Source organism: Brienomyrus brachyistius, chromosome 22, assembly GCF_023856365.1.
Source record: "Brienomyrus brachyistius isolate T26 chromosome 22, BBRACH_0.4, whole genome shotgun sequence".
Classification (NCBI taxonomy): Eukaryota; Metazoa; Chordata; class Actinopteri; order Osteoglossiformes; family Mormyridae; genus Brienomyrus; species Brienomyrus brachyistius.
This window is the reverse complement of record NC_064554.1, coordinates 7,246,288-7,271,889: the sequence shown is the minus strand read 5'-3', so window position 1 is coordinate 7,271,889 and position 25,602 is coordinate 7,246,288. Positions and strand designations below refer to the sequence as shown.

The following is a 25,602-nucleotide window of genomic DNA, read 5'->3' as shown; positions in this document are numbered from 1 at the left end:
ATAATCCCCGTGTTGCTGGAGTCTCACGTCATTACAGAAAGTCCCCTTGCCACCCCCCCCCCAAACGGCGCTAATCCTTCTGCCGTCTCAAACAGTCACACTTTATGGAGGATGGCCTTTTGATGTCTGTCCCTAACATCCCTGAGATTCGTTCCATTTCCCGCAGCAATTTAGCATCCTAACATAACAAAGCGCTCTGAAAAAAAGCTGCACACCCAAAGCAAAAGAATAAATAAATAAAATTTAAATAAACCAATGAAATATTTAAATTGTTGTCGATTGTGGGTTAGTGCTTTTCTTGACTCTTACCTCGCATTGAATGATGAAAAAGTTGAATTACCATCATAATAATAGTAGTGATTTTGATTTTTTTTTTTAATTAATAGTGGAGACTCTTGGGGACTTAATCGTTTATATAAATCCCCGGAGTTGTCACAAAAGTAGAGCTGGGCATGTCTGTATTAAACAAGGCAAATGTTAATGCTGTCAGTTAACACGCATATCAGTACCTAACGTTGCATTTGCTGTAATTCTCACCTGTCATCATGCACGGAGATACATAAATGGCCTTTAAATCATGCCAGACGTTCTCTGTGCTTCCTGGCTAGAAAGGCGACAGGCTCGTGTCCATAGTGACAGAGAATGCTCAGACATTGTCACGCTCGTACACTAATCAGAGGCTTGTCCCACACGCTCAAGTTGCCAAGTCAACACAGTCCTGCTTAATACCATTTATACAGCCATCACCCTATTTAAACCCGCTAAAGTCTCCCCTTGCAGCTATGGTGATCTTAAAATACAGCTATTAAAATAGAAACTCAACGGAAGATGGACTTTCTGAGAAGAAGGTGCGGGGGTTTCCAGGTTCCAGTTGCAGAATGGTGGTTTCCATGGTCCTCTTTGTATTACGTAACTTTAGGTTATTTTAATTTATTCAATAGTTAAATACAGTTATCCCCATAGTACAAAATAAATGCATAATAAGATATTCTTTCTTTTTGTAGGTTTTAATTAAATCTTTTATAATTACTTCAGCCAGAATTTAGCTCAGTGTCTCCTCCAGAGACTAATACCAGCATCAAAAATAACTTGCCGGCTCTAGCAATGCTGAGCAGAAAGTCCCAGGTCAACGTGACACGGACAGGGGCGCGACCCAACATCCACCCGGCGTCGCTGAACAGGAGGGAGCCTGCTCTATTCCACCCCATCAGATCAAGTACCACACTGGGAGATCAGGCGATGAGGTTGGCACGATTCTATGCTCATTTGGCTTTTATTATAAACTCAGCCGGGAGGGGTCCGCCTTAAAACAATGACACCCCCCTCTTCCCTCGGCCGACAGTTTCGGCCATTGCCACCTAAGGGACCCCTAAGACACAATTTGAACACTGAAGTCCACTTAACCTTCCCAAATGCCCACCCCAATGCGGCATTGTGGTGATGCTGCTGGTATACCCTGGTACCGGCTCTCAGATTTGTTTTGGCATGACACTTATTATACGTATCTATTAATTTTCTTTAATCTTTCTATTGTCTGATGCAGAGAGGGCATCCCTATAAACATAATTCAACCCCCCCGCTTGCCCCCACTCCACCTCAACATCTGAAAGCATCTAGATGAGCAGTCAGAAGAAAGGGTTCATTCATCAAGCTGGTTATTAAGCCCTCGACTGGGTCACGCATTAATTACCTCCACTGCAAGAACACCTGTTACACTGCAAGCGGATAACAAGGGACTTAGCAATGCACTTTAAGGTTTAAGGTTGGAGCGAACATGGAAGCGTGGGTCTGGAGAGGCAGGGCCGTCCAACGATCGATAAACAATAAGCTGAACGCTTAAATGGAAGCCCCTTTGCCTACATTTCCTGCCTGCCATTTCATGACCTTTAAGTTTACCCCTAAATGTCAAGCACTAAGAGTGCGGATAACCTGACTTTTGTTGTTCTCTGCAGCGGGGGGGGCTCAGACATGGCAACCCCCCCAGCTGAAAACTGTGTGCAGTTTTAGGGCAAACAAATGAAACCAGTGCAAAAACAATAACGAATGAAAGCATGAAAACAGCTCGTCTTCATTTAGCTCCGTCTCAGCTTATACACCACCTCAGCAATCTCCTTAAAGTAGTTATAAAGTGTAAATAAATAATGCAAGTAAAATATAATGTACTGCTTTTGATTTTTTTTTTTTTTTTGTAAAAACCTGAGCAAATGATTCTGACATTCATACTGAAAAATCATCCAATTTGCCACTATAGGCATCTCATGCGGACATCGCTACAGCTAAGCTAACATACAGCACTGCTAGCTGTACCGTCATCTAGTCTAATGGATGAGGATGGTCTCTGTGCCCTAGAGGGGAACTGAAGGTACTGGTTCCTGGTTCTCTACAGACTGAGCCTAGTGCTCCTTTCTGAGTCCTGTCTGTCAGAGTCCCTTCTCTATGTCCGTGCTTGTTTACTAGCACCCAGTGAAAATGACCGTTTTGTTCGGTTGCCTGCAAATTTCTATACCTTCTTCACCTGTTCCAGGTCTCAATCTCCAGGTTGCCATGTCCTGGCTGACCAATCCTCGTCCCGCACACCTCCTTCCTGAGTATCTTTGCCAGTCTGCCGCCATAAGCCCCGCCCCCTTCCTTTTTTCTTTGCTTTTTTTGGTCCGTCAGACTGAGGATCCATGCAGTGGAAGGCCAGTCACGCCAGTGCGGCGGTCTGGCTCAGCCCCTTATCTTTCTCTGTATTCTTCTAGATGGTGGAACTGATGAAACAAACTGCATGGAGCCCCTTGAATCTGGCACAACAGAAACACTTTCTTAAGCATCTGTGATTATTTTTATTTGAAAATCTGCTGCTTCCTCGTCACTGTGGACCTTCTGCTACAGTAGTCTCTCCATGCTGCATCCTTGCTTTGTCTTTTTTTTCTGACAATTACAAATAATTGCCAAATAATCTGCGCTGTGCCTTCAATATGCACCCCGTTAAGAAGCACTTCTCATTATCTCCCAAAATGAAAGATCATTGCGTGGAGTCCATTTGGCAATTTGCAGACAAAACTCCCAAAATAGCTTGCATCGCTATTAAAGGTATTAATTTTACAGTAAATACGCTCTTATTTATGATTCAGAATTACACTGGGTTTGATAATAACAGTACAAATGGGATTCAAATGGCATCTTTCCCTAGGTAATATTTCCTCAGCAGCACTCTTTCGATTCATGATCGTGTAACAGAAAACCGTGCTTAGAACAATTACTGGGCCCACAAATAGCCAACAAATTAAATTACAGAAAACAAATTCGACTTGTACGCAGTCCCTGTGCGACTGGCAGCTTCTTTACAAGCTTTCTGAAAACGTGCCCAGTTACAGCTCGAAATGACTGTATCAGAAAGGACCTGCTTAAAGAAAGGATGAGTGCCTTTCATTGAATTATCCTCTCTGAAATGCCACGTGAGAAGAGACTCTGCTGAATGTGGCCATTCCCGGTTACTGGGGCTCGGTCCAAGGGTCTGGTGGACCCGTGGTGAATTCCCGCTCTCCCCAGTACCAGGCAGACCAGCTCCCAGTTACTGATGCTTGGTCTGAGAGCCTCAGTGTCTCTCCCATTGGCCCAAAGGGCTCCATCCCACTCTGCCCAATACCAGGCTGTACCGTGGTGCTCCAGGCTACGCCGCCTAATGACACAGGGCCATCAAAGGCACAGTCAGGCAGCACACATACTGTGAGCTTGCTTTGCGTTCACATCAGTGTTCTTCTAAAAATGTAGTTACAGCAGCATATCGGTGAATCACACCATTTACCGTAACTCAGCCAGAATCATCCAGTGATGTCCCACAAGATATCCGTGCCTGCAAATATACCCGCCCTCCTGAAACTCCTATTCGTACAACTCCCTATTTGCCCACCATTAGCAGTCAAACGGTCTGCCTTTCTAGAATTTGAACAACTATACGATTATCTGATCAGTTCATTTCTTTCAGAAATCATCATCATTTGAGCAACGGCTTAAGAAAAGTAAAATACCAGCAATGGCATGTTTTGTGGGTTTGTTTCCAAAGTGCGTCGAACACAATGAATTCCTAGTTACACACTTTACCGTCTGGATCCAGAACTACTTTTTTAGAACCTAAATGCAAAACAGTCGAGATGGGACTACAGAGATGCGCAATAGAAATAACAATTTGTTCCACTGTGCGCTTCCAAAACAAAGCAATAAATACATTGCATTATGCTGCCATCCATGGTGAACGCAGAGCATCTCCGCAGGCTGCTTTTCTTCGCAGATCAACACAGACGCGTAAACAGATACGAGTTTTAGCCTTTCCGCCAAAACAATGCAGACTGGTTAACCCAATTCTAAATTCTTCAGAGAATGAGAAATAAACACTAAAAATGTACCAGGCAAAGTGCCAAAGACCAATAAACAGGCATAAATTTCAGAGCGAATAGATACTAAATGCTACATGCATTTGTAAACAGGAAATAAACAGTAAACAACAGATATGTTACATACAGCTACCAAATTTCAGTGCAAAATACCCAACCCTAAGCCCTAAACCCTAAGCCCTAAACCCAAATTAGCAGTACGAACATCATCCCGGTATTAGATGGAGAATAATTCACCTCCACAGAAAAATAAACAGACAGTGTAAGTGAAAGACAAGAGAAGCACAAAAAGTTTGGCTATATGGCAGTGAAAAAGAGCTGGTAGTGGGCAGAGGAGTAGGAAAATGTGGGGGGTGGGAGCAACAGGAGGGGGGGGTCACATGACAGTCCTGAATCCTGGAAATCTCACACAAAAATGGTCTGAGGGCAGAAAGAAAAATGGCTGATAACCAATCAGATGTCTTGGTCCCGCCGCTTCTAGTTTCTTGGGCCCACCTTCTTTACGATCTGATTGGTTATCTCTTTCTATTTTCTATCATTTTTAAAAATCATTTCTATCTATCATTTTTCTTTCTGCCCTCAGAACATTTTGCGTGAGTAAAACTCCCATGAGCGGAAGTGTCACCCTGCCTGGCACAGAGGAGGGAGGCAGGCAGCAACAGAAACAGCTGGGGTCAGAACCGCTTCAGTCGGGATGGTGAAGGAGGAGACAAGAGTGGGGGAATAGGAGAAGACGTGGGCTGGGGAGAGTGGGATCAAACAACAGGAGTCAGTGGAGGAGATGGGGAGAAGAAGGTGTGTCCTGGGGAGAGCAGGGCCAAACAGAAGGTGTCAGAGGAGTGAGCATATCCAGGGGAGAGCAGAGTCAGAGGGAGAGGGTGCAGGACTGTGCAGTGTGCAGGAAGCTTGAATGCTGGATACAGCTGTCAAAGAGGGGCACTTTCTTCCTGTGGAGGGCTGGAGGAATCGGCATTGAAGCGGCTACAACAAAGTCTGTCCTGTTCAGGTTCACCCCTAGTAACGTTGGTTACTAGTGTTTGACCCGACTCGAGTTTGCTTACCCTCTAAATCCAGCACCGCTTTGAGTTTTGCTTTGTTCTGCCTCGATCCTGTCCCTGCTCACTCCCCATTCATCACCGTGAAGGAGAAGTATTTACCTCAGTAAATCAGTGTCTGGCTGCCAAAGCTCCACGTTTGCGTCTCACGCTCAGCGAGCCCTGCGCTCCGGCGAAGCCGGCGTCTGCTGCATCGCGTCGCAGTCTGTCTGTGCCGCTCTCCCGGTAGAGTAAACATCCTCTGCAGAGCAATGCCGTGAAATGGGACCGGGTCACCCGGGGTGGGGGGCTGAGAGCAGGCACAGGGGGGTGTAGCTCGTAGGATAAGCAGGGCTACACTTGAGCAGCATGTAAAACGCCGGGTTTTTTGCAGACGTAAGTAGCCAGATGGGAAACGCAATCCAGGGGGAGCATCTGAGGCCTGCTTCTGGAGATACTTGAAGAAGAGACTAGGCAGGACTGAACCGGCCCACCCCCAAAAGCCCTGCCTTCTCATTGCATCTTTCCTTGGCCTGCCTTCACACTGTCTCTCCTCAGACTACCTTCAAATTGCGTCTCTCCTCGGCCTGCCTTCACGCGGCGTCTCTCCTCGGCCTGCATTCACGCGGAATCTCTCCTTGCCCTGCCGTCACACTGCGTTTCTCGTCAGCCTGCCTTCACACTGCGTCTCTCCTTGGCCTGCCTTCACACTGCGTTTCTCGTCAGCCTGCCTTCACACTGTGTCTCTCCTTGGCCTGCCTTCACACTGCACCTCTTCTCAGCCTGCCATCAATTATTAATCTTAAATACACAAGTGTGTGTTTGTCAAGGGGAGGCTGCAATTTAGCGATAATGAAGGCAGTTCCTTCAGCGAGAGAGATTCGGCTTAGCAAACACTCCGACCAGAGAGCGCACGGAAACCTGTCCCATCACCTCCCATCGCGATCAGCGTTCCCACTCATGACGGCGGGGGCCCGGAATGGGAAGTGGATGGGCGGCGGCCTTAATCCGCCTTTTCCGTACCGCGGTACAGGAGGTATCCCTGTCTGTGGTGTGGAGCCTGGCACCCCCAATGGAGGGCTGTCTAATAATGCGACTTTCACGGTGGCTTGTTAATGACTTTGTGTGTGGGGCTGGACGGGCTTGATAAGGGAGAGTGGGGCGGGGGGGGGGCTTTCTGCATTTTTCACTGCTGGACATGCAGAGGCGCGCTCTCACACTGTCCGGAGGCATGTCCCATGGTACTGGGGTATATCAGCAGGCTGTGCATTTAGACTGCGAGCCTCATGCTACTGCCTGAATGCGTATAATTCAAGGCGTGAGCCCAATACGATATTAAGCACGTAACACTGCTATTTTAACCCACTTTTGGCATTTTGCTATTTGCTAGCACCTCAATGTCTCTTATAATATATGCAGGTATTACATTGCATAAATGCAAATTTGCATAAATTGATTGTAAATGTATATGTTTAAAATATTATTTTAATTATAACTTTAACCCCACTTAGACTATCCATATACTAATCATATAAAAGGACAACACCACCCATTTCAATTTTCGATGCGATTTAGGAGTCATTCTCGGACATTTGTCTCGGACATTCTCTGTACTTCTGACAATCCTGATTTCTAAAAAAGTAATAAGCCGATAGGTACTGTATTCCATTATAGCTTATGTCTAATACAATTCCAGATGAAATTCAACTTACTTGACTAGATTCTAGCTTTCTGAACCCTTGGTCAATTAATAGCGATTCCTCTTTGCATACGAAGTAATCATTCATTGATTACTTATCACGAATACTAGCAGGCCAAGAAAAAATTTGACTTAACAAGAAAAATCAAAAAATCCCAAGGTGTCATTCATTGCCCAATGATAATATCTAAAACACGCGGGATTCAATTACATTATCTAGGGTGAAAATGTAAGCTTAGCAAAGTCAAGGGACTTCCACATATTACACAACTTTAATTGTGACACTAGTGCTGATTATGTTCCTGAGTATTTTGTGAAGGAAAAGATTAAATAGGAGGGGAATGGGCAAACTGATAATCCTCAATTACAGCTGGATTATTCTGTGTAAACAAGCAGGCCTTCGTGCAAACCGCCGGGGTCTGATTTGAAGAGGAGGAGAGATCCTTCTCTCAGACTCTGCTGAAACTCAGGGGCCAGCAGGCAGCCTCCGATTCATCTGCCTGTTTATAACCCTTTATCTAGTTCCTTCTTCACAGCTCAGGTCCTCGGAATAAAGCCGCTCAGGGACTGTAATTTCGCTGCTTAAAAATGTTTTACAGAGGAAAAGACGGGATGAAATAAATGAGAGACGTGGAATGAGGCCGGCAGGTTTTAATGTAATTTTCCAGACCAGCAAACTGGCATGTCTCCTCCGCTCTTACACATATCCTACGCAGCCGGCGGCCCGGAGAAGGGTGGGGTGACGCGGTCCTCACTGCTGACTCAGGACTTGTCTAAGCCTGTTCCCAAAACCCCCTGCCACCTGTCAGATGTGGCAAAGATACAGCCAGCGTTTGTGTGTGCGCACGCGTGTCTGTATCAAAAATAAATCTAAAACATGAGCAGCACTTCAAAAGAGACCACTTGCCTTAAACAGAAATCAGCATAAAAATATATTCTTGATAGGATTGTTTCAAGGAAAAGCCAAATATTACTTTAAGTATTAATATCACTTCATTACTTCTTATTACTTTTTTGCTACCATACCATTTTTGAAGCCAACACAGGGCTTATATATACCATCCATCTATCCCTCCATCTTCTATATTGGCTCATCCAGGGCAGGGTTGTGGTGAGCCTGGAGTCTGCCCAGAGAAGCAGAGGGAAGAGGGCTGGGGACACTGGGCAAAGTGGGAGACCCCAATTTACTTAAACCGCATGACTTTGGATACCTCGCAGATTCAGGTACACCAGAGGTGCGTAGTTCAGGTCCAGAGAGTAAAAGTCCAGACCAAGATTTCGTTTCAACTGCCAGCTCAGTATGAAGAGTCACAGTCACAGAGTACTCAACTGGCTGGTTGAAATAAAAACTTGGTCTGGATGTTTACTCTCTAGACTTGAATTACCCACCCAACATAAACCCAGGAGAAGACAATGAGCATGAGTTGAAACTCATGGTAAAATTCCAACCCAGGATCTAGCATGCATAATTTCAGAAATGCAGTTTTCACATACATAATCATTTACTTTGTTAGTATTTTATGAATGGTAACGGTGGCAGCAATTTACAAGATAAACGTTTCATTTTGCTTCCACTGGCTGTGGTCAGTCATATATCTTTAGTGCTTCTCTAAAGAAAACTGTTAAACAACAGGAGAAACTGGCATTAGGGACATATTGCTCATAACATGTTTGTGCCGTTAGATAAGTGGTTTCAAAGGCTGTCCATTTCTTTGTCTTTTATCTCATCTGCTAGCTGCTCTTCAGCATTGTGTTTCCTTTGTTGACAGGTCGTACCCGTGTATCTGCAAATGAACCGTCGCCTAACTGCACCGTGAAACAGGACCTGACTGTCTGGGATACACTGCCTGAAGACATGAGCCTCGCAGGGACTCTCCCGACACACTGGGGGCACTTGCGGCCACCCCAGCCTTTCTCCACAGAGATCAACTGCATCCCAGACATGCGGGCTGAACTCCTGCGGTTACCCAGGCAACCGCTTATGCACTTACCGTCAAAAATCGCATTACATCTGGGCAAAATATTGGAAAAATCATATGAAATGGGACTTCAGAGTAAATGCATCATAGTTCTAGCCATGTGTCGCTTAACGACCAGGATACGTTCTGAGAAATGCGTCGTCGGGCTATTTTACCGTAGTGCGAACATCGTAGAGTGCACTTACACAAACTTAAATGGTGTAGCCTACGACACACCTAGGGTAAATGTTGTAGCCTAAATAATGACAAAAAGTACAGTGTAATAAATATTGTCATTGTACTGTACATAACTGTATGTGCCTCACTTTTACATGGCCGATAGGTCTTTTACACCAGCATCACCACAAAAATCTGCTGCGGTACAATGTTATGACTGTTATTCCGCCATCGGACGATAGGAAATTTTCAGCTCTGTTACAATCTTAGGGCACCAACGTTGTATATGCGGTATGTCATTGACCGGAATGTTATTACGCAGTGTATGACTGTACAAGCATAGCTACTAAGGTCTGGGGTTGAATGTGGTTCAACAATCAGCACATCGATGTGTGAGATTTCAGATCGATGAGGAAACCAAGAGCTTCTAAGAGGCCAAAGAGTCACTGTCTGAATTGCAGGTGCATCGGTCACAAAACCCGCAACACGATTTAATGCTTTTAATGCTTCAGTGACTCCAGTCTCAGCAACTATGATAGCACACGGCACTCGTGGACAACCTGCATCAGCAAAGAGCAAGTCGCAAGTCAAAGCTCACTGACGGGGACAGACGGACACTTAAGGGCCACACGCCATGGAATACAGATGTAAAATTACCACAGAACTGAATCAGCACTTCCGTGAGCCAGTCTCAAGAAAAAAGCAAGAAGGAATTTCATAGTGACACAAAGCTGGAGTTTATAGCAGGGGGCTGCCACTCGGAATCCAAGGCCAACGCAAACATAAGAATAACCTGGTGGACGTCTAAGTACTGGAAGAGAAAATCCCGTCTGATAAGTCATATTTTACCCATGCCTCCTATGGCCTCTCCGGTCAACAGATCTAAACCTTCATGAGAAGTTCTGCAGCTCCTACATTCCTCAAAGAGTTCAAGTTCATTTATAAAGCGTATTTAAAACGACCTCAGCCAGCAAAGTGCTGAACGATACAATTCGTGATTCACATGCTTGCACGACAGCTTACAAATATATTGAATATGAACACATGGACAATGCATCAGTAAAAACCACAGAGCCAAGAGCAACTAAACTCTTGGGATCTTGGGACCTTTATTTTCATGTATAATTGCTCACTCAACATCCTAAAGCTTAGCAAGAATAAAAAAAATCTGCAGTTTATGAAATAAAAACCTTGGGTAATTCACAGAGATATTTTGTTATGTATCAGATGAAAGACGTATTTTGTACTAAGAATTGTTTTTTCAGCTCCCTTACAGTCTGGATGGTGCAGACTGTTCCTCACATATTACTCCTGCACTGTCTGGCAGCAGCTGTCAGGACCGTAAGGCACCGTTTAATCGAAACGTCTCCTTTTTCCCTAAGAGGCCACAAATTGAATGCCCGGCCTTGCACTTCTTGTGACAACAGTGCCCCATGTCATCGACGGTGCCCAACCCTGACATTCATCTCTCTGTACAGCGGCCTTTCCTACCGCAAACGCTGACCGCACATGCTACTGTCCACCGACAGCTATTTGGCTCGCTCTCTTCCGCACACGGCATCCCACGTATGTGGCAGCACCCATGTCCTTCCCGGATTATGCCTCCCCCCCGACCCCCCAAGGAAAAACTATGTAAATAGTGCAGCTTCCAATTTACAGCACTTGGGACTTCAACTGTGGGACTCCTCCCACACCAAATAAGCCAATCAGAATGCAGAATATCGAACAGGTCATAAAACGGCGTAGAGCCATGACAAAGTCAGGCTATTCTGTTGTAGGAGACTGATGATTTATGCCAATAAGTGTATCAAAATAATATCATACTGTACTTCTAAAAATAAATAGCATGACTTTGAGCTCCTAGGTTGAAATCTTCATGTCATCCTTATGAATACTGGTTTGCATTCTACATCGGACAAAAGATACTGGACATTCTAAAAGTCAGCAGCAATTTGACTTACAAATGTTTGGGCTTAATATTTTGTGTTTCTTCTTGCATTTCTTATAATTGCCTTTCCAGGAAATGATGAAAACCCCGTCAAAAATGTCCTTTCCTGTTGTAAAATTCAGTGGACCAAGAAAGGTTGCTTTTTGATGAATTCTAAATGGGAATCTCTGAACCCCGTAACTGTCCTTTGTTTGGCTAAAAGCAGGCATGAAAGGTCTGAACAGCAGTTCACCACTGAAGGACTATCCCAATCTGCCACTGGAGGCTATGCGAATAAGTTAACAATCTGAGTACAGCTACTGGCAGCGCATGAAACGTTTATGTTGATAAATCAATCTGAATAAAACCTAAATAAAGCTGACAGAAGAGGGGACATTCTTTTCCATTGTCTATCCAGACTGCAGCATCAAACCTCCCTTTAAATGATTTTTTTAGTCAATTCAGAATTGCAAAATTACATTTGCCCGAACGTAATTGTTAAGTGGACTACAGCTGGGCCTCTGTGTCCACAGGGGACTGCAGATTCACCAGTATGCTTTAAATCGTCTCTGGGTAACTTATAATATGTAAAACAATGTAAATGCCATGTAAGTTATACAGTTGTTATACTGTATTGTTTAGGGAAAATTGGCAGAAACAACCATCGTAGTGCATATAGAAAATAAAATTATAGACAGAGGAAAAATACATTTGTCTGTCACTGTCTGTCTGTCTCTCTCTCTCTCTCTCTCTCTCTCTCACACACACACACACACACATACAAACACACACTGTGTCAACACTCATCAACTAACAAAACTACACATCTCTTCATTCACATGAATTAGGATTCTGTTAGTCCCGCAGAAAAATCAAGTTTTGCTCTCTGGAACCTTCTAAAATTTGTGTGTGTGTGGTTTAGGTTCATGTTATATTGCGGGGACCCACAATGTGATAAAAACCCATTTTCCACAGCCCACAATCAAAAAAGTAAAAATGCCAAAAGTCTTGTATTTTGTTTGGTTAATTGTAGGTAAGGTTAGGGCTGGGTAGGGGGTTAGGTTGTCATATTGGGATTAGGGTTTTCCCCATAGAAATGAATGGAGAGTCCCCACAAAGATATAATATAATCACAAACCTGTGTGTGTGTCTATATATATACTGTACAGACGCTCCTCTACTTATGAACTTTCAGACATACGAACAAAGTGGACTGTAAATCCAGATTGTGTTCCTTGGGCTCCCGTTTCCTGTCCGCAACATTAATTTTTTTTCTGTGCGCCAATTCCGCCTAGTTACGACTTCTGGCCGCTACTCCCGCCGCACAGCAGCGTAGCGTGCGTACTCCCGGCATCCTAGTTCTTAGTACTTGCATATGCACTTAAAATGATGTTGCATAACGACTTACGAACATTTGTATTCTTATGTATTCTGCATAAAACGTAATTCAAAATGTTTATTAAGTTATTTAAGTATCCCTTGCTTCTCTGATTCATAGTTACCATTTTGATGTTCAGATGGATTATAGTAACAAACACAAAATACCGTCATATTTCTGTTGAAGGCCTTAACAGGTGAATGCTAAATCTATCCTATTTCCCCCATCATGTTGAGTTAGCTTGCTGCTAATTCTATTGTAAGGGACGTCACTTTGGCTTAATTATGGAGCTACCATTTTCCTGCTGATGTGTGCAGGTAGGTGCGGGAGCCTGAAAGAACCATTTAAAATGCCAAACTAATTAGAAAGAGACTCAGGTGAAGAAACACTGCGAGCAATAAACGATAATAACAGCGGCTCCCAAATGCAGAACAGCATCCAAATCCTTGCGACCGAAGCATAGCGAGAGGAACGGAATCAAAATCAGTTACGTCGGGAACAAAACGAGCTGCGTCTGTCTTCACTCTCATGCAAGAAGCGAAATGAAAGACAGACGCAGAACTCCGCACGCAGCCGCTCCGTTATTAACCCCAGGGCCGCTCATGTGCTGCAACAGCTGTTTGCAGCATGCGGCCTGTCAGAGATGCAGCGGCGGAGTGCATGCGTCCACACGGCGGCAACATCCACTTATGAGTCACACAAAGGAAACGTCACGTCCCTATTGTTCCCAGGGCGCCAACTATTGTCTAATCCTGCAACATAACGCACCCAGTCCCCATGACTTTAGCAGTATCAATATGCCGTAAGGACTGCAGGGGAGATTAGTAAGCTGGCTATTTGGCATGCTCTCTTCCTTACTTGGCACGAATTGACCACTTGCCGACATCTTACGATACTTATGACCCCCCCTCACAAATAATAAACAACGCAAACTCTGCAGCTTCCAACTCACGGTCAGCAGCAAATGTGCAAGAGCCACAAGACTCCTCCCACACCAGCGGAACCAATCAGAATACAGGATATCAGAACAGACTTCTGATGACCCACGCCGGTTCTCAGGTAAATACCAGGAACGGATGTGGCTCATCGCAAGCCAGGTAAAATAGAGAACTTACCGGATAGTAGCTCTCCGGGAGCAGAGTTGAAGAGCCCTGGTGTATACAGTTACAATATGTCTGGAGGTTTTTTAAATCAAGAATGAATATTGCATGGAGCCTGCCACAGATACCTGACCAATGAAAGACCACGGGCAACATAATGAGTCCAAGAAAATTCATTTTCATGGTATGTCTCCTTAGAGGCGATTTCAGGACTCAATCCACAAAGCTCAATTAAACCCAATAACTGAGGTCTCACAGAATTAGCTAATTTAAACTAATCTTGGAACAGGACTCTGTCTGCTACAGGCCACAGTTTGCTGTTGTTGATGAACAGAGGAATTTCTAGATGATAGAATTGCTGCTGTTTTTGTCTGGCTAAAGGCATTAGAAGAAAATTAAAATTTTTATACTGACCCGTATAAAACATAGCTGAAACATACAAACACACACACACACACATTTGTTTTCATATCTTTGTGGGGAACATTAATTTCTATGGGGAAAACCAGAGGCATCAGAAGCATTTTGAATGTGTGTGGGGGGGGGGGATACTGGCATAAAACTAATATTTTATGTTAAATGTGGGGGGGCAGCGGGGAGGTCAAAATGACTAATTAAGAAATGTGAGGAGGATTTAATGCCGGTGACGCCCATGGGAAAAACCCTAATCCCAACAATGGCAACCTTAACCCTCACACAGCCCAAACCTTAACATAAGTAACCAAACGAAATACAAGACATATCAGTCATGCTGTGTAGTTTTGGAAAGAAAAAAGGGAAAGATTCTATCTATCTTGTTGCAAATAAATAATCATTTTAATAATCGATTAATCACATGATCAGGCGATTAACTAATTCGTTAGAAGGGCCAAAACAAATAGTTTTGAATGAAAATGCAAATGTAAAAGTGACACAAAAAGACTGACACCCCATCCCTGCACATATAGCCCGTTAACGATTATACTTTATACCGCAGTATATTGTATTTTGATGCCGTTTTCAAAAGCAACACTCTTCTACCATTTTAGAATTGTGCCAATAAAATTCTCATTCTGCATTTGCAAATGTTAAAAATACTACGGTATAGTGCATTACTGTAATACTATCTAAGTCTAGCAACGACTTCAAAACTATTTATAAAAGTTTACCCAATTCATTAAACTGGCTGTATTTCTGTTTGTTGCAGTACCTTTGCCTTCACACAGTAAATTTTTCTAGACATAACACACCAACGTTATTGTTGCTAGGTGGTGATGTCATTATACACAATAAATTTCAAAGAGGCAACCAATCTTTGACAAAATTTGTTGTCAACTTTTTTTGCTACCAAATATCATCTACGTTATTGATTACTCATTGCAGCCTTACAATATATCTATGGAACCAGGGAACACCATGTATTTTGCAAATGCTTTCTTCCCTCCACACAGAAGAATCTCTTTAAATTCTGTCAACAAACTAATCATAACATATTCATTGGGAGCTAAATCATAGGGGCGACTATCTCGCTAACATAAACAGAGATGTAATATTCAAAGCGGGCCTACTCCAAAATACATTCATTTTTCCCTCCCCGTAGCTATCGATCATTATTTCTTATTCAGATATGAGATAAAAACACCAATTCCCTCCATAAATAAGCTACCAAATCTACATTACCATTCAGCCAGTGGGATGACATTGCTTGCATGCCAGCATTGTGAGTATGAGGGACTTTGGCGCTCAGGAGCTGTTGGAATAGTCCTAAGCACGTCCATATCTATCCTCGAAATGGTTCCAAATCTGTTAGATTGCAAGAATATATCTTGTGCACAGCCGTCTTCAGGTCACCCCACAGATTTTCAGTTGGATTTAGGTCTGGGTTCTGGGTGGGACATTCCAAACCTTCTTCACAATTTTCTTCCGATGACGTCATTCTTTTTTAAAATTAGATGTATGCCTGGGGTCATTGTCGTGCTGAATTCCTCTTCATCTTCAGCTTTCTTGCAGACACTTGAGGGTTTTGGGCCAAAATTTACTGGTATTTGGAACTCTTCATAATTCCCTCCACCTTCACTAAAGCCCCAGTCTCAGCAATTCAAGAAAAACAACCCCAAAGCATGCATGATGCTGACACCACCATGCTTCACCGTGGGTATGCTTTCTTTCGGTGATGCGCAGTGTTGTTTTTGCTCCAAACATACTTTTTGGATTTGCAGCCAAAAAGTTAAACCTTGGTGTCATCACACCATAACAACACATTTTCTGACATGCTTTTGGAAGACTTGATGCATTTTTTTCTTTGTAAGAAAAGGCTTCCGTCTTGCGACACTACCCTGTAGTCCAGACATATGGAGAATACGGGAGATAGTCTTCACATGTAGTAAACAATCAGTACTTGCCAGAAATTCCTGCAGCTCCTTCAGCATTGCTGTAGGCCTCTTGGCAGCCTCCCTGACCAGTTTTCATCTTGTCTTTTCATAAATTTTGGAGGGATGTCCAGTTCTCGGTAACGTCACTCTTGTCCCATATTTTCTCCAGTTCTTGATGACTGTCTTCTCTGTGTTCCATGGTTTATCTAATGCCGTGGAAAATTTTTGTACTCTTCTCCTGACTGATACCTTTCAACAGTGAGATCTCTTTGATGCTTTGTAAGCTCCCTGCGAACCATGGCATTTGCTGTAGGATACAACTGAGTAAATGTCAGTAAAATCCTACTAGTACCAGTACACTTTACTTGGAGTTAATAGAAGTAACTTTAATTGATGATAGGTGTGTTCCCAAAAAGACTGAATGATATGATTAAATGAAAATGTGCTTCAACAAAGTTACGATCCGTCGTGTTTGCTCCCTGGTTGTATTATTTTCAGTTACCCTTGTTTTGGTTTCCTTTGTTGTTTTTACCTATTGTATCCGTTGATTGACCTCATCTGCTCCTTGTTGCCCCTAGTTCCATATAGCCCACACCTGCCCCTTGTTAGTCCTTGTTATCTATGTATCCGAGTGCCTGACTTTGATCATTTCCTCCGTCACTCATTGTAATGATTACTGTGTATTTGTCTCCCAGTCCTGCTCCCAATTTTGCTCTGGTTTCCTGGTTAGTGCTCATTTTCTTTGTGATTAATTTAGTTAGTTTCTTGTATTACCTGTTCTGGTTTTGACCCCATGTTTGTGAGTTTAATGAAGTGCTTTGTTTGTGGCAAGCAGTTCCATGGATCATCTCTTTCCTTCGTTATGCCCCGCCGTAACAACTATATCTGTGAATCTGGTACATCTTTTTGAACTGTTGAAGGAACCATTGAAGGATTTACAGGAAGAAGAAAGTAATGAATAACACAAATAGAATACTGGTCTCGTGTTTGTTCATCGTACTGAATGTGACACATCTTTTATCTCAAGTAGCTTCTACTGTATATTTGTTCATGACTTGTACTTCAGTAGTAATTGAGTTACTACTAAGTATTCCTGTCCCCTCAAGTAAAGTGTTACCATTGATTCTAACGTGATAAATATTTTTGCAAACAAATGAGTAAAGCAATGTTTTTTGTTATAAACCCAAGTGTCCCAAGACTGTGACTACTGCATTTCATGCCTCCTCCATTTTTTTCTATAAGGTAACTGTCATACCCGGCTCGTCCGCTCCTCGTGTGTGCCACGCCCCCTGATTACCCACGTGTATTTCCCTGATCGTCTCCAGCTTTGTCTAGTTACTTTGATTAGTCCTGTGTATTTAAGTCCTGGTCTCCCCGGTTTCCCTTGTCCGTCATTGATGTTCTTGATGTTTGTGAGAGTCAATGCCTGTTTCCCGTCCTGTTCCTTTGAATAAACCCCCGTTTTCCCCGTATCCCGCTTGCTTGCCTGCTCCTTCCGCACGATCGCCGCGCTCGCTTACCAAGATCGTGACAGTAACGCATTTCCAATATATTTTTGGAGACATTTAGCCAGAGCAGTGCAAAAGTAAATATTCTAAATGAGTAACTGGACAATCCAGGGAAGTTAATGGATTTCAGAATTGAAAAATGGTAGGCTGATGGCCCTGCAGCTGTGCACTTAACCTGAATTTTCTGAGTAAACAGCCAGCTCTCTTAAACAGTTAATGTGCAAATTGAAAGCTGCCATGGGTGACCCCAAATCCCTCTACACCCATATCCACCGTAATATTGTAATTGAATGAAGAACTCGACAGATCTCATGGCTGTCAAGTCACAAAGCTCATTTCCCCCACTGCGGATTTAAAACACCCTGCATTTTTCAATACGATTTAAGTGGGGAAAAAGTGAGGGGGGGGGGGAGCACCATGGAGACCAAAATTTGTCAGGAGCCAACGGAAAGCAGAGGATCTTCCAGCATTCTTATGTTCAGAGTAAAGTGTGATATCAACCCGCGATCTAGCCTGAGCCAGTCAAACCCTTCATAAGTCTCAAACCCGTCCATCCATCACTCCATCCATCCATCTTCTGCAGCCACTTGTTCTATTCAGGGTTCAGAGCTTATCCCAGAGGCAGGAAACAGCTCACCATATGGCACACTCACTATTCACACCTACAGACAGCTCCAGTTCACCTAAGCATGTTCTTGGACTCGGTGGGGACCCAGAAAAGCTGGTGGAAACGTCATGACATGATACAGAGAACATGTACACATTTGGGGCCTCGACCCCTGGTCCCAGAGGCGTGAGGCCAAAGGGCCACATTGATTCTCGCTACATGTGTGGCTGTGTTTACGTTGATTTGTATCCTGTATGTTAGATGATGCCAAAAAAACACGCTTCCCGGGAACCTTATTCAATTCCTTAGTTTATGCCGGTCCAAAAATATCAAAGCGTTAACTACTTAAAAAAAAACAATTTCATGTGAGAATATGATATTTAGCTTGGTGCCACAAATTACTCACGTTAAAAATTATTTATGTCTTCTTAAAGGAGCACTGTAAAATTTTACAACATATTTTTTTTCTGAAAGAAATCAAACTCTCATAGGAATAAAAGTATTTTTTTTTCTGTTTTTGCCCATACTATTAAGCAATACCACTGCATTATTAAGCAATACCACTGCAGGCACTGACAGTGAACAGTAAAGCATACCATCCATTATTATATGCAATAAAACTGCAAAATCATGTAAAACACTGAAACGCGTAATGCAACGTGCTTCACATCAGCTTTCAGAATTAAATTTAAGGTAAATTATTGACTATAATTCAGCCTTAGTTAGTGACTGTGAGGGTGAATGTGCATGATGCATAATGCCCTGTAATTTGCTGCCATCACACATAAAACGCCTCTAGCTTCTGTGCTTTTCCATATCGCCTTATTAGACAGTGTACAGGCACAGCAAGGAAGGAAGAAAGAGTTTGTTTTTTTTTTTTCCAAATATTTGAACAATTCAAATGTTGATGTTCATGGCATGGAGTTACTTAGAAAGTAAATTTCTGGAGAATCATGCATGTGAAAATTGTAATGTGCTGTGCATAACACGGACGAGTTGTTTGGCGATGTTTGGACACATAGTGCATCCGTTTGATTGCTTGGCAGAATCTGTGCTAAACATTTATCTGAGAGTGTGCCCACCAAGGTGGTCAAAAAACCTTTGCGGAGTCATAAAAAGCTGAGAGTGGAATCCTAGGTCCAGCATGATATGAAAAGTGAGACTGAGATGTGGACTGGATTGATACAGTAGTATCAATCGTCAAAAGCGTGATCTCATGTAGGCTTACTGTAGATCTTGGCATGGAGGATCTAGACCTGGGCTGGATTTGAAATACCCGATACGACGTCCATCAAAGGGCTTGAAGGTCAAATTTGTTTTTCTGCTCTTACCCTGGACAATGACAGGGTTTCTTCATGATAATTGTTTTGTCACATTTTTCAACACTGAAAAAAATATTTAGGACTTAAGAAACAAAACACGAGAGATCTGGAGCAAAATGGTGAGCGGGGTGTAACCGTGTCAAGTCCGGGCAGAGGCCAGCACTAAAGACCGAAGAGAAATGCCAGGAACTGGGAGAAAAAGAAATGATTTCAACTCTGGGGATGGGGGGGGTGCAGGGGCATGGATGTCACTGACGGATGAAGAAACATGATCAATGGCATGCCTGAGCAACCGGGTCCGGGCAGTCGGACAACCGCAGAGAGGGCGCCCAGTATGTAAACAAAAACAAAGAAAACGAAAAACAACAGAGAACTCTGGGAAATGGACGGAAAACATGACAGACTGAAGACTCTGCCCAAGAGGGTGAGATTGAGTTGTGATTTCAGGGCTTTCTGCCACATCGAGGACACTTCTGAGAGCACGGTGCTGTGAGGGGGGGGGGGAGAGAAGGGGGAGGGGGACTTTGAAGGTGAGTTTTTTGAGGCCGGTGGAGGGGGGGAAGGGGGAGGAACTGCAGGGGTGGCAGATGACACAGGAGCGGGGAAAAAAAGACGGACAGGCCACGTGTCGCGACACGGGAGGCGCCGACTCCAGAGCTGCGCCGAGGACAGCTGGGCACGGTCCGCAGGTGCATGTGTACAGGGGGAAACTTTTAAGCCTCTTAGAACGGCGGCTGACTGATACACTCCTCCACAGACTGCGCTATTTGCATTTTTATTGCTATCGACACGGAAATCTGCTCTCGTAAGCGTGCGGCTGAGCTGAACACGTGGCGAATATCGGCAGGCATGGGCCCTGCCACCGTGAAGGGAGCATAATAACTGGGTAGAAGACGGTAAAATGATGCAAAAGAAGGAACCACACAAGTATGCCTTATCTCACCTAGATCTCTCCCCAGTTCAGAAACCCGGCGGAGCACCGCCCAGGGTCAGGGTACATCCTGGCTTGGTTTCCGTTCTCATAGAATACTAGAAGTAGGTCAGTAGGACCTCATAGCGCACAGCCAAATGAAACACTCCTGTTTCCTAAATGACAGCAAATGTGAGCAATATCAATAGCTCATATATTTGAAATGGTAATGCAAGTATATTATATATATATATACTGCACACACACACACACACACACACACACACACACACACACATATATATATATATATATATATATATATATATATATATATATATATAAGAGTTATTGTTACAAATTTCAAGTATGCAAATAATGGGACATTTATATTTAATACTGCTTTAAGGCATATAAAAATGGTCCAAAACACTGCATTACGTGCCTAATTATGACATTAATATGCAAGGCTGTTACCGTGGTAACGCCTTTGCGATATGACTCACGAGGCCTTTAAACAATCAGCAGGTTCCAGTGGAACAGTGGAATCAGTAGAGTCTACCTGTAGGACACACCAAGAAAGAAAATCACAGACCCAGAAGACATCAAGCAGAATTCTTCTATCACATGCGTTGAGGTGGCCTACTTTATGCCCGATTCATAATGGGAAGTAATTTCTGCTGCAGACAGGTTGACGTGTATCCTTCTGGGAAGGTGTAAATGGGAGTTACAGCACCCAGACGTGATACCCCGATTGATATGTTCCTTCCCGAGCAGCTATCAGAGAGTCCCCCCATTTTGTGGGACGTGTTGCACAACTCAGGCAGTCATGGGGATGTTATGTTCACACCTTGACTGATGAGAGATCGGTTACATAAAGATGCAGGCCACACACTGCAGGGCCTAAAAATGCGGTGAAACAGGATTATGTGCCTGGACACAAAAATCAGGTATTTTCCATCCGTGTGGGAAATTTAACTATCGGCCAGGAGCACCCAAAATACCTTCAACCTTGTATTTTAATTAGGAATCCATAACTTTCCCCAAAAACATACTAAAATATAAAAGTGTAACATATATTAAGGACAGCCAGCCTCCCTTTCAGGGTATGCCCGAGCATTGTGCCTGGAATAGGCTCCACCCCCCGCATCGCTAACCCAGATAAGTGGTTAGAAGATAGATCGCTGCGAGTGAGTAGGTAGCTATTGAACTGGGTGGCTAAACAAAGGCACATTTCAGAACAGCAATGGGAGCTACGTACTGGGCTGCAGTTTGTCATCTGACTATGCTAGAGACAACAATTCAAATTAAGCAACCTCATCAAGTCCATCGCAGCCTGTCTCAGCCCTACGCGAGCCCCTTGGAATTCGATACCACTTCAATCCCTCCCATCTGCCAGTCACTAACGAACGGAGGCCGCTGTCACTCCTGGAAAACAGGCCAGACTGGCGGCAACGGAAACAGCACGCTGCTCAAAAACAAATCCATAAAGGAATAGTGCAGCGTTTCACCGTAAATCTGGGGATTCGACGTTTCGGGGGGTTGAAAGGCTGCTTGATGGGGGTCTGTCACGCTGGGGAGGCACACTTGAGATGTTCTGCCAACATCACTCTGTGGGGAGGACAGGGGGGGATCAGGGAGCAGCAGTGGTCCTGCGTCTCCGGGGATGTCTTTGTCATATGAGTAACAGAGCTCCACGTGAATGAGATCCAGATACGTCAAGCGATGTCGGCATATTACATATGACATATATAACCGAGTTTTTATAAATTTCATTTTTACGTTTTGAAGTATTTTTTTATGATTTCTTTTTAGGGATGGGGGTTTATAAAGGATTCTCTGCTTCCAGAAACAGAACATAATGGGGAAATAGCAGCCTGCCGAACAGCAATTCCCTAACGTATCTATCTGTCTGTCTCACATACTGAGGGGAACCCACCGGGGATGTGAGCAGATAAAGTACCGGTAGATGTCACCTTGTCTGTCTCCATTTTCTGCTCCAGATATGCCGAATAAGGCCTCCTGACATATTCTGCAAATCACCTGAAGGGTAAGTGGAATGTTCTCCTTTGACTTGGGGTCCAAGCAAGTCACGTGACCGCAGAAGAAGCTGACATCATGGGTTAGACTGCCTTGCTGTGAAAGCGACGTTCTCCACACACAGGTTCAGTTCTCTGTGACTTTGCTGAGGACCACAGCTTGGCAGAGCACTCGGCTTTATGCATGTAAAAAGCAATATGTGACCACGATGATTCCCTACTTAGCAGAAATAAAGAACGATGCTGAACAAGATGGCCTTAAAGTGAGTTTTCCGATGCCGGTCTGACTGTTACTGGAATGCGGGCAGGTTTCCAGGTGAAGTTTTAACTGTTCCTCTGGAATCACACTGTATAATTGGATTTTACATTAAATTGGGATCCTGTTGTTATTCTCTCCTCTTTTCAAAATGCTGAGAGGAAATAATGTGTCTCCACCTGGCAAAGATAATAACTGGCAAAGGTGTCATGCTGGAGGTGACCTCAGATTTACTGTCATGTTTGATCAGGAGCACCCTACGTATCTGTGCTGGGGGGGGGGTGAGTCTGCCAGTGACTCAGCGGCGCTAAGCTGTACCATTTTCGCACCTCAGGGGAGTATTCCGTTCTCAACCTCACGGCGACGGGGTCTGACCTCAGGGTTTCATGTGGACCAGCGAGCAAGCTCACCCAGCTGTATCTGGGTTATAAAACAGGTAATTTGGTTTACAGGTGCTTATGCTGCAGGTCCAGGCAAAGCGACAACCCCTGCTGGAATTACTATGGCTCCCACTTAGAACACGAACAGTCCTTCATAGTCTCTGGTCTACTAGACAGCAAAAAAACTAGCTTTCCATTAACACAAATCCGGGTTCCACAGATCCAAATGGAAGTTCCACAGGGTTCAAAGATATATACGGATGCTCCTCTACTTACGAACTTTCAACTTACGAACTTTCAGACATACGAACGAAGAGGACTGTAAGCCCAAATTTGCATTCGTTGGGCTTCCGTTTCCTGTCCGCAACATAATTTTCTTTTTCCTCGCACCAATTCCACCCAGTACGACTTCTGGCCGCTACTCCCGCCGCGCAGCAGCGAAGCGTGCGTACTCCCAGCATCCTAGTTCTTTGTACTTGTATCTGCTCGTTTGTAAGTAGAGGAGCATCCATACAGAGGTTCCACCAAAATTCAACAGGTTCCACTGACAAACTGAGGTTCCACTAAGGTTCCTTGAGTCTCATAGACATAGACAGCAGTTCCTCCAAAGTCTGGCAGGTTTCATGGACACAAAATGAGGTTCCACAGGTTTCGTAGACAGAACTGGTGGTTCCGCCAGGATTCCATGAGTTTCCACAAGAAACCGAAGAGCAGGCAAACACCCAAATTTGTTTGGTTTCCTGTTGTTTTTTTTCACCCTTGAATCAGCCTGATTATCAGTGAATTAAAGGATGTGGAAGTGAGCCGGGCTTGATTTTGTCTTTAATTTGACGATTAGAAAAACGTGGGATGAGAAGGTGATTTTGCGGTGAATGTCTCAGGATCCCCGAGCTCTCCCATCAGAAATGCCGGTGTCCTCCTCGGTGTGGGCGCAGAGCCACCGCTGCAAAGGACATCTCATTAGCGATCAGGAAAGGTGTGGCCTCCTTCCCTTCAAGCTGTATGTACTTATACCTTTACTGCTTCCCATGCTTCCATGTCCCACTTGTAATTTACTGCTGGCCTGGTCAATTATAGAGAACTCCGCTATTCATAAGTCAGTGTGCATTGTGCCAGTAAACACACTCCTAATTAATTATGCAGCATAAATAAACCATTAACCCTTTTCTGCTTGGGCGAGCTTCCCAAACCCCCCCCCCCACACACACACACACACACACACACACACACACAGAGGACCACAACAGGTTTCATGAATCTGGTCCCGAGGTCACAGAAGGACAGGGGAAGCGACATGCCCCGGAAGAAAGGAGCGTTCGAGGCACTGCCGACTGAATATTCCAACAACATTTTCATCAGCGACACCTGCTCCACAGAGCAGAGCGGGAAATGTGCAGCCATCTGTTCCACAGGCCTTTGCAGACCTTTCCGGAATCCATTCAGAAAGAATCCGGGGGTCAGAGGGGAGGGTCTATCAACGGGAGAGCAAGGGCTACATTTCGAATGAAATCGGAGCTGATTTCTTAGAGTCTTTTAACACTATTCTCCACTCTTTGTGTCCCGGATAACAGAGCAGGGTGGGTTACAGTAAAATCCATTGAAACAGCCCTTTGATTTGATTAATTAAGGACTCTGACACTGCTCAGACCCGCAGTGAAGGAGATGTTGAATTCTGACTGAGATGATGGAACAGCTTTATGAGATTATTAAGTGCGGTTTATAAATGGAAAAATCAATTTGATCAATTGAATCTTCATGGAGTCTAAATAATGCTCAGTGCATGCATTCCATGACAGGCGATCTTCTCCCTGGCGTCCGGCCAGCTGCATGCTGCAATGCAATTTATTTAATAGGCTGCAATGTGGAAAAGGGCTGCGGAAGGATCCACTCCATCCACCGGCGGTTTGCTGGGACAGCACTCCCCAGCAGCACCGCGCTGACAGACGACTGCTCGACGGCAAACGCCGCATTCTCCGGGCATGTCTCTCGTGGCAGCAGTCAGGATTCCCGGGATGAATGACAGGGCTGCCTATGTTGTATCCATCTCCCATCTCTCTGGCTGAATGCAAACGAACACACATGTATTTCCCATATATCTCTGGTGGATTTCAAACAAAAAAAAAAAAATGCAAGAGAGTTAATTATGTACTATGTATTTTCCATATATCTCTGGTGGATTGTAAACAAACTACCAAATAAATATTTTTGTAGGAATAAGTCAATAACGTTGTCTGTTTGTCTTGGAATGAAAGCAATGAGAAAATAAAGGAGATATTTAGCATGAATTAAGTTAAATATATTACATGTTTCTTTCATATGTCTTTGGCTGACTGCGAACAAACTATTTTGTATTACGGCTCCAGATCACACACATTGGCTGTTCTGATGCGTCTTGGAAAGGTTCCAAGTAGAGAGTGGGTCCCTGACTCTTGGTCTGTCGATGCATGCGCATTCACACACACACACAAACAGACACACACACACACAGGTTTGTCAGTATATCTTTGTGGGGACTCTCCATTCATTTATATAGGGAAAAAAAACAGGTTTTTATTACATTGTGGGGGGCATTTGGTCTCC

At 44.0% G+C, this 25,602-nt stretch overlaps 1 protein-coding gene across 10 annotated transcripts in view; it reads right to left on the bottom strand.

Moving 5' to 3' along the window:
• The window catches only part of elfn1a (extracellular leucine-rich repeat and fibronectin type III domain containing 1a), a 116,053-nt gene that overhangs the window by 21,526 nt on the left and 68,925 nt on the right, over nt 1-25,602 (bottom strand). The window contains exon 3 of one of the 10 annotated variants that reach the window (XM_048990263.1): nt 20,854-20,909. The exons of 6 other annotated variants lie outside the window; for them this stretch is intronic. The gene's annotated coding sequence lies outside the window, so the exon portion shown is untranslated. Of the gene's footprint in view, nt 1-5,533; nt 5,573-15,308; nt 15,386-20,824; nt 20,913-25,602 lie in introns of those variants that run through there. 3 more of the 10 variants (XM_048990264.1, XM_048990267.1, XM_048990270.1) reach the window with 3 other exon arrangements.